Source organism: Hydra vulgaris, chromosome 08, assembly GCF_038396675.1.
Source record: "Hydra vulgaris chromosome 08, alternate assembly HydraT2T_AEP".
Classification (NCBI taxonomy): domain Eukaryota; kingdom Metazoa; phylum Cnidaria; class Hydrozoa; order Anthoathecata; family Hydridae; genus Hydra; species Hydra vulgaris.
Window position 1 is genome coordinate 24,098,865 of NC_088927.1, and position 11,136 is coordinate 24,110,000.

The following is an 11,136-nucleotide window of genomic DNA, read 5'->3' on the forward strand; positions in this document are numbered from 1 at the left end:
ATCATTTTAAAAAGTTTTGTTATTTTGTAATAAATTTTAATTATACTCAAGTGAAAATAGTATTGGAACAATGTTGTCATTCTGAACATAAAAATAATGGGATTTTGATATATTTTTGATTTTTCTTGAATAACTTTAAATTGAACTCAATCCTAGTTCATCTTTTTGTTGTTTTGTGTCGTTTTCTGACATGAATTACAGATATTTCAAAATCTTGTAATGCTAACGCAAAATCTGCTGCTAACCTGATCTCGCATTGACTAGATTTAACTCTCAGGGCTGCAATTTTCTTAACAGTAGCTCCTATTCCGCCAACCACTCCTTTCCCATGCATCGCTTCAAAGAAATACCAGAAGAGTTTTTTTCAAACACAACCATTGCACCCATAATGCTTTTGTTTTTGAACTGAGAAGTGACATTATTGCTGAACATGTGTACTTCTTTGACTTGATCAGGAATAAAGTGAAGGATTTTGTCAATGTACGGTATAATGGAAGACTATGTATGATCAGTTAAATCAGAAAAAATGGCAAATGTTTTTAACTCAATGTTCCAGACTGCAAGGATCATAATAGAAACTTGATTTTGACCAAAATGAGCCGTTGCAGTTCATTTTGATAGTAACACCTAGCGTTTTCAGCCCAGTCAACTTGAATTACCTCAATTTCAAAATTAATACTCATCGAAACTTCCTTTAGTTTTTTAAAAATTGTTGATTGGTTTTTCTTTACAAATGCGTGTTTAACTTATCACACTTCACTGATATGTGTTGGATGAGTTCTTTTTTTAGTTTCAGACTTTCTCCACTCCTCCCAGGATAGTTCGAAACCAAATGTATTAACAGTTTGCAAGCGTTTATGGAACTGTTTCATATATTTGAATGCAATGCATTTGCCATAGGCGCAACCGTATGTGTACTGTTTACAAACATAGTTATTTATCATTTCAGATTCAACTTTGATTGAAGGCGCTTGAATTGATTTTGTTAATGCATCTAAGGCAAATCGCATATTTCATGCAAACTACAAACACAAACATTATGCGGAAATTTTGTAACTGGTTTCATATTGTGTGGATGAAGGTCGCAAACTTTTCTGAGTCCAATATTTATGTGCTGATGCTTTTCCTTGAATAACTCGAAAGCTTCTTTTAGCGTATAATATAAATGGCGCATGAGAGTATTTTTTGCTTTTCCATCAGATATTTGAATTCGAGTGACATCTTTTTTGTTTAGTGATTTTAGGAAACTTCATCTTCATTATAAAAGTTTACAACTGCTAAAACATCGCTTTCAAAAAGACCAAACAGCTTTGAACATGCTGGAGGTAGACCCGAATTATCTTTACAGGCAGAGCTATTTGAAAGAATAGAAAGAATTTCAGATTGTTTCTTCTTTGAAATTGGTAGTGCTTTTAAAACTTTTTCAATGTTTTTCCTCTTTCTTGAACATTTTTAAAAGATGAGCTTGGTCTTTGAGATTGATTCAAAAGTTTTTTTTTTAGAGCGCGACTTTTTAAAACTCTAAATTTTGCTTAAGCAGTATAAGTTGTTTTTTTATTAGGATCAGCTTTCAATTTTTCTTGATATCTCTTAGATCTTACTCTGGACATTTCTTTCTTTTTATCAGCATTCCGAGAAACATAATTAGTTTGGTATTCTGCATAAAGTTTTTTTTTCTTCTAATTTTGATTCCATTTCTTAAAAATTTACAACTTTATAAGAAAATGTCAACATAAATCCAATAATTTACTAATATTTACTAGTAGCCCTTTACAATACTAAAATGCAAAAATTATTTGAATAAAACCCACAATGAAATCTGAAAATTTGGATGATATTTTGACTTCCTTACCACACTATTTTATAAAACACTAATTATCCCGTTGATGGGTTCAGTGACGCAACAGCTTTTAAAATATAACTATAAGTTAATATAATGCTTTCTGACCAATTTTTTTTGAATAGTGATGAAAAGTTTACATTAAAATATATAATTTCTTAAAAAACCTCCCCTTAATGCCTAATTTCTTTGTGATAGTTCTTTAGCTTTTAGAAACTTCTTTAGCTTTTAGCTAAGTGATGCAACCTAATTTTTGCAGATGTGTATGTGACACAAAAACACTTCAATTATTTTTAAAGAGTAAAATTTTTTACTCAAGACATATGTATAATCTCAAAAATTCTTTCTAAACAATAATATGGATATGTTTTGTATAAAATATTGCAATACCTTGCAATATTTTATTGCAAAATTTATATATATATATATATATATATATATATATATATATATATATATATATATATATATATATATAAATATATATATATATATATATATATATATATATATATATATATATATATTTATATATATATATATATATATATATATATATATATATGTGTGTGTGTGTGTGTGTGTGTTGTTTTCTGAAATTAGAGGTCAATACAGATCCAAAAAAGTGACATTTTCTTTGGTTTGAACCTACTTCTACTAGGGTGTGATTTATACATACATCTATATCTATATCCATATATATATATATATATAGAGAGAGAGAGAGAGAGAGAGAGAGAGAGAGAAAGAGAGAGAGAGAGAGAGAGATACATATAATATATGTATATATATATATGCACATATATATGTATATATATAAGATAATACAAATCCTATGTGTAGATGTTAAATCTATTATAGGTAATTTAAAGTATGGCTGGGTTGGCTAGATATGGTTCAGTGATTTTTTACACTGGTTTCTAGTAATACTTGACTCTTTTGTACTGGAACATGCAATGCTTACTTCGATAACTATTGGTATGTGTATGTATGTATGCAAATGTGTGTATCTATATGTAAAAATGTTAGATTTTAGGTTGTCATTTTTTATACATATGTATTTTTTTTTTCCGCCCTACTTAATTTTTGACATTTGATGTTGTAGTGGTTACATTTACTGTTTTCATCGTTATTGCTATATTTTTATTTGAAACCTGTTTTTTTTAATTGGTCAGCAATATTCGATCTAGGTATCTATGGCGGCGTTACACTTTGTATGGTTTTGTTATTGTTATAACTTAATACATATTTCTATATCTTTTTGACTTGAGTTTATTTATCCAATAAGTACCAACTTTAGCAACTTGTTGCATTTTTAATAAAGTTTTATCTAACAGCATTTATCATTTTTATTTTATTAAATGATTTAAATATAAATACTCAACTAAAATACAAAACGCTCAATTTAAAATGCCAATTACATTGGTATTTTAGTTGAGTATTTTGTGGTTTTCTATTAAAATAATTTTTATTGTTTTATACTATCATTTACATTTTAGTTTATTGTTTTTAGTCATTTTTGTTATAAAAAATTTTATTTATGTTATTTTATATATATATATATATATATATATATATATATATATATATATATATATATATATATATATATATATATATATATATATATATATATATAGATAGATAGATAGATAGATAGATAGATAGATAGATGGATAGATAAATATAGATAGATATAGATAGATAGATAGATATAGATATATATATAGGCCTTGTTTTAAATAAAAAAAATGCTTATTGCATTAGCTCAATGTGAACTTGACGTCATAAAATTCTCTTTAATTTTTGATTTTTTAAAGACATTATCTTTTTTAAATAACTGCAGTAATATTAATTACCGCAAAACAAGTTAAATATTATTTAACTCGTTTTTTATTATTACTATTAGGGAATGTTTTTTTTTTTTTAATTCCTTTTTTTTTTAATATTAGATAATTAAATTTAATATTACATTTTTAATAATGTTTGATATAAACAAATTCTTTCTTTTCTCAAAATTTGTATAAATGTTGAGAAAAGAAAAAAATGTGTTAAAATAGTTTTTTTAAATGATTATATCTTAAATTTCTAATTGTAGCTTTGCAACTAAAAATGATTTTTTATTTAAAAAAAATTAGTGAGTAACAAATAAAAAAATTACATTAACTTATTTACTTTATTTTTATAAAGTTTATTATCTTATTGGTAATTTTGTTGTGAAAGCAAAGATTATTTTTCCAAACACATTTTTCTTGCAACGTTATGATGATGTGACAATGGTTTAAGGTTGGCTGCAAATGCAGATCCATTAATTAAAATTAAATCGCTGTATATATTTCTTTTATCAAAAAATAATCGCTGCGCTTTAACTTGCGTTATAAAAAAAAGTTTAACTTACGTTTCGTGCAAACTTTTGATGCAGCCTCAGAACACGTTTATTTAAAATTTAATTTTGAATTAAAAATATATATATTTAGGAAGGAAAACCAAAAAATCAATTGTGATAAAAACGAGCTAACTTTTTTTAAAGAATAAATAATATTTAAATATTGAACAATATTTAGTCATACTTTTAAATAAATTTGACATATAAATTAAATCCAAGCATTAACTTTAATTTTAATAAACTTAAATATATATTTTTAATCAGAATTAAACTTTATATTTTTTAAATCAAAATTAAAATATATATTTTTTTTATTAAAATAAAATTACATACTTTTATAAAATTAGTATTAAATTACATCATTTATTTTTTATCAGAATTAAATTATATTATTATGATTTTTGCATTAAGCTTAAAGTATTTGCTTTTTTTTCAAGCGACAAAATCAATCATTACAATAAAATAAAAACAAAATAAAAATAAAATATAATATAAAATAAAGATAAAATAAAATTTAACTTTTTTGTTATTAATAATTTATTCTTTATTATTACATAGAAATTTAAGAAAATTTTTTTTACTGCAATTAAAAGTTTTATGAATATTCTTGTGCTCGTAAGATGATAAATAAAAGTTTTTATTATATAGTTATTTTTAGTGATGTACCGAAAGCACTTTTTGGCCAATGCCAATACCAATGCCAATGGATGGGAAAAGACCAATACCGATACCGATGAATTTTAAAAATATAAAACCATACAATTTTAAATTTTTTCATGGAATCAGTATGGGTAATCAAATACTTGGACCCAAATCAGAGCCAAACAATTATTTTAAAAGATATTAAAAAAACTCTACATTTCTAAAAAAATATACATTTTTTTTTTATATATACTATCATAAGCAGTTTACTTAGAATTCTTTATTAATCTATTAGTAATTTAGATATCTAAACAACAATCATGTTGTTTAGACATATAAATTATTTTTAGATAACTAAATTGTTTTTAGAATAATTTTATTTTGTGATGCTCGATCCCGACCACGCCCCTGGTAGTACAGCTCTCAACATGTTTCTCCACGCAGTGGCATTGTTTGTCAAGGCTTGTGTTTTGGAGTTATAAAGTTAAGAGAGGGTTGTAACCATAACTAAAGTAACCTCCTCAATTGCAGTGGTCTACGTGGCCTTAGGGAGGTGAATTGAAATAAAAAAATAAAAAATATAGAAATATACTTTATACTTGGCTATACTTGAACACATGAGCTAGGGCTGAACTATTTGCAAAGAAATTATCTTCCAATTCGACTCTCAAATCTTATGGCATTTTCTTCCTTCAATTCTAATTAAACAGGTTAACCTATTGTTAGACATTCAAATCACTTAAGCTTCCATTGTTTATAGTCATATCTCATTTAAACTCTTCTATGGCTTGTGGTCCAGACAACATTCCTGTCACAGTCTTACAAAATTGTTTTCCAGAACTCCCTTCAATTTTCTCTAAACTATTTAACAAGTGCTTGACTTAATCTTGTTTTCCTGCCTGCTGGAAAATGACATCTTTTGTTCTAATTTTCAAAAACTCTGGTGAACATTCTGACCCCTCCAATTATTGTCCAATCAGTCTTCTTTCTGTTATTAGCAAGATCTTTGAGTCTTTGATAAACAAATTTCTCACATCCCATCTTGAATCAAATAACTTACTGTCAGACAATCAATACGGTTTTTGATGCTCTTGTTCTATGGCTGACTTGCTAACTGCTGTGATTGAAAGATTTTATTGTGCATTAGATGGAGGCGGAGAGGCTAAGGCTATTGCTCTTGACATATCTAAGGCTTTCGACAAAGTTTGGCATGTTGGTCTTCTCCATAACTTGTTTCATATGGTGTATCTGAAAAAGTTTTTGAAATAATCAAATCGTTTCTTTCTAACCGCTTTATCAAAATCATCCTCGACGGTCAACACTCTTCTTTATTTCCAGTAAATTCTTGGGTACCTCAAGGTTCTATCCTTGTTCCTATTTTGTTTCTTATCTACATTAATGATCTTCCGGATGACCTTACATCTAAAGTAGCTCTTTTTGTTGATGACTCAACTTAATACTCATGTTTTGACAAAAATTCTTCTCTTTTCCTTAGAACAGACAGTTGATATTGAATCTGATCTCACTTCTGTAACTGATTGGGGCTTACAGTGGCTTGAAAATTTTAACTCCAACAAAACTCAGTTATTTACTGCAAACAACTATCGCAGTATTATCGACATTCCTATATTGATAAATGGCAACCCTCTCACTGAGTCCTCTTCTTTACGTCTTCTTGGATTATAATTTACTACTGACGTTTCATGGAAACCATATATGCAATCGATTGTATATATGGTTTCCAAGGTGCATTGTAAACAGAGTTGGACTCGGTCTATCTGCTAAGCTTGAGTCTCTTTCTAATTGTCACAAAATTCCACATCTTTCTCTTTTCTTCAAATACTATAATGGCCCCTGCTGAAAGGAGCTTTCATCTCTAGTTCCAACAACCAAAACTCATTCTTACTTGACTCATCATTCATCAAAGTCTCATTCTGTTACTGTATCTGTCCCTGCATGCTCCAAAAACTTTTATTTGTCTAGCATATAACTTTTAACTTTTTAAGTCTTCCGCCAGCCGTTTCCTTACTCTATAACTCTGTTCTTTTTTTCTAGCAACTCCCAACTTGATAGTGGTTGCTTGAAGCCTTGTTGGGAGTAAATAAGAATTAAAAAAATATATAGATAACAATGCTTAAATAGGTTACTTTTAAAACTTTTGTCTGTAAACAAAGTCAAAATAAAAATTTATCAAAAAAATTCTAAGTAATGCATAAAGTTTAGTTTATTTATTATTTAATTAATATAATAATGCAGAACAATAATATTAAAATGCCATCGGTTTGAATAATTGGTAAGTTAATAAACAAAGCCCGATGTTGATACTGATTGTGCAAAAAGTGGCCAATAAACCTGATGCCGATTAATCGGCTAGTTCTTTTATGGGTTTACACACATTACTAGTTCTTTTATGAGTTTTTATGTACACATTACTAGTTTTTTTATGGGTTGTTTAGTAACTTCGTATACAAAAAAAATTTGTTAATGGAAATTGTTCTAGGAGTACATAAAATTGCTTTATGCATACGTAAATCATTGGCATCTTAATGCTTTAAAACAAGACCTGATATATATATGTATGCCTCGGAATAAGAAAAAATGAGGTCTGTTGAAGATAAACACAAAATTTAAAAGATACAAATGATAAACACAAAATTTTACCATAAAACAGAAAAATTGTTTTTTTACGTTTCTATGTTTTATGGTAAAGACTTAATTGCCAACCTCAAACACTTTGTGTTTGGCTGTTAGGCTAACATTATATATAAATACAACACAACTTTTTTTTGTATACAATTTTTATGCTTTGTTAGACAAAATAAATCTAAAATGGAGGTTCTCTTTTTTTTAACAGAATGTCAAAAAAATCTTCAAGACACTTTAATTCTTGTTCTGATTTTCATTGAGACTTTCCAGTCTCGATAGTTTCTGAATTCAAAACTTTTGCACTGAGTTTAATGCTTTTTTGTGACCATGAAAGCTGATACATAGCTTTTGATAATCATCTGCATTGTACATTTGGTCAGTAAATCAATGTTCTTTAAAACAATCATCTTTATACTCTTCCTTAAATTAAATTCATCAAGAACAGCTGTTTTTTTTATTTCTTTATTAAGTTTAACAGCTTCTTTAATAGTTGATCTGAATATATCAGACTGTGAAGGTGTCTGAATGTTAATCGCATCTTGATAACTCTCCACATATAGTTGCTGCTTTGCTGGTTTATACCAGTAAAGCAGCAACCATATTATTAATTCACGGCTTGAATTAATAAATGGGGAAAATTTAATTTCTTTTGTCATATACTTGTTACTTAATTATCAATTTGCTTTATGTGTTCTCGTCTTCCTTTAATGGATTCTACCAGGAACAGATTTGGATTTTGAGTGGTATCTTGCTGTTATCTTGCAGTGATTTTCTTCTTGTGAAACAGTTCTTTTTTTTCTTCATTGCAATAATAATAAATGCTAGCTGTCTAGACCAATAAATTATGGGTCTTAGTAAGTTTACTCCACACGAACATTATCTATACCTATTTCTTACTTCAATATTTTATTTTAGACAAATAATACATAAGCCGTATGCAATTTCAATCAAGCCACTTTTTATCATTCTTTAATATTTAAACAAGATATCGTTTAAACAAGTCTTAAGATATCATTTAAACAAGTCTTAAGATATCGTTTAAACAAGTCTTAAGATATCATTTAAGCGGTAAGATAAAAGAGTAATTAACGTTATAAAAACCACTTCGAATGACAATTATGTAAAAAAGGTTGAATGACAATTACATTTGATATTAGCGCTATTTACAAATGTAACAAGTTAAGAAAAAATAAGGAAACTTTTCCATCACAAACGTTTAACACAAGAAAAAAGATGCAAAGATGTTATATGACGTGTAAAAAAAGAAATCATAAAAGAAATGAATTTAAAAAAACTTTAATTTATCATCTTGCAAGCACAAGAAGATGTAATTAGACAATTTCTCATAACAAACTATAACAAAAATAATTACTGAATTTTTAAAAAATAATAAAAAACAAAACAAAAATTATTTATATAATAAAAAATTATAAAAAAATAAAACAAAAAAACAATAATTAAAAAACAGTACACTTAAAATTTTATTTTATATAAGCGCCACTTTTGATTGTTTAAATCTTTTTGTTTCTTTTTATAATGATTGATTTTACCAAAATTATGAAAAAAAAAATTTAATAATTACAAACTTTATATGACATCTTATAAAAAGCTCATTTTTTTATAATTAAATAATAAACTACTTACTCAAAATAATATTTTGAGGGAGGTTAGACCCTCATTATCAAGAATAAATATACTTGATAACGTTATCAAGTATAAATATATTTGATAAGGAGGGTATCTAACCTTCCTCAATTTATTGCATTGAAAAATTAATAACAGAGTTATATCTATAGCAGTATTTTATTATTATTTACTATTTATTACTCTTGCAATATATTCATTTATATTTATAAGTTTTATTTTGTGAAAAAAATAGTTTAGAAAAGTAATATTTTATAATAGTTACATCAGCCCCTTCAAGCTTTGCAATGTATAAGCATTATTTGGAACACAATCATTTTGCAAAACAGTATAAAATAAAGTATTAAATAAAACAGTATTAAATAAAGTATAATTGAATTAGGTATAAACAATTTAACATTGTCACTTTCATAAACATCTGAACATGAAATAAATATTACTTTTTTCAACCAAAAAAAAATTTAATTTCTTTTTAAAAAAAGAATTGCCTGCATACAATAAACTTTTTTAATGTTTTACTTTTTTAATTGGTAGTTTTCATAAAATTACATTTTCTTTAAAACAATGTTGATATAAAATAAGCAAAAAGATATGCTGTTATTTTTAACTTTGTTGGTCATTATGTAAAATATTCTATTTGATTATTGAAAAATATTTCTGTATTCCAAACAATAAATAACGAAATTAAACAGTTTTTCCAATCAATGACAGGACCACCAACAGGGAAACTAGGGCCCCTATAGAAAACTTATATAAGGTCTGAATGTTTTTGTTAAACCCTAATAAGATATGGTGTGAAATTGCTTTTAACAGAATTTTAATTTCTTTTTTGACAGAATTAACATTTATAATGAATTTATGAAGCATTTCTTAGCCTCAAACATTGGTAAGTCACACTGAAATGTAAGCTTAGCTCCATAAACCTAATGCTTTATTACCACAAACTGATGTAGAACCACTTGATACAATCTTTATGTGTCATTCAACTGTCTAAATGTGATTTTTTTGTATGATTCCATAAAAATGATTGGATCTATACATATAGGTTTTTTTCTTTTTGAAAAATTACATCCTTTTTTTCCAACAAAATATAGTGCTTGAAGTTCAAATCATTTTTTGCTAATTCTTGAAGCTATTATCGTTTTTCTTTCAATCTCTTCTTATTTTACTTTGATCAACTATTCTTAATGAACTTTCTTTTTTCAAAAGTTTAAATTCTAAACAATCACATTTTTTACTATTTACCTCCATAGTTTTTATACAAAAAAGTTATCCAGGCTTGATCATTGTGTTGCTTTTCTTTTCATATTTTAACAAATCAAGTAATTTTTTATTTATTCTCACCTTGTCTTGTAACTTAAAAGATTCTTTTTTATAGAGACTCTTTGTTTATGTTTGCTGCTAAGCTCAAAAATAGTTGATCGAAAAAGGTAACTTTTTATTCATTGTCGGGTTGTCTTGAAAGTTTTTTTATAGAACTCTTTATTTATGTTTGCTTTCATTCTCAAAAGTAGTTAATTGAAAAATATTGGAACAGATGTTTTTTTCTTATATATCCTTCAAATCTTGCAGTAGGACATTTAAAATATCCCTCACAGATGAATCCTTTAAAATAAAAATCTCCATTACTAAGAACCTACTTGATAATGTTTCATAAGATCTGCTTTTGTAAGATAAAATTTTTTATTGAACTCTTCAGATAAATCAAAATGATTTCTTAAAAGTTTTTAATATCTCTATTTAATATTGTTTGTAAAAGTGATAAATTAAACCAATGTTTATAAAAATAAATTAAAATGTGCATAAATTAGAAGCAAACTTTTGGCTTGCAAGCAAATACATTTAAAATGCAAATAATAAAGTTTTTAGATAATTTTAGGCAAAAATATCAGTTTTAAGGGGTAAGAGGAACCTGAAAAACTAATCTCATTAAAAAAAAATCTATTAACAGACACTGATTTGTTTAAGGCAAATCTAA

General features: G+C 26.3%; 1 protein-coding gene across 3 annotated transcripts in view; it reads right to left on the reverse strand.

Moving 5' to 3' along the window:
- LOC101237419 (uncharacterized) overlaps nt 1-11,136 on the reverse strand; it is an 84,539-nt gene that overhangs the window by 69,166 nt on the left and 4,237 nt on the right. The window lies entirely within an intron of this gene.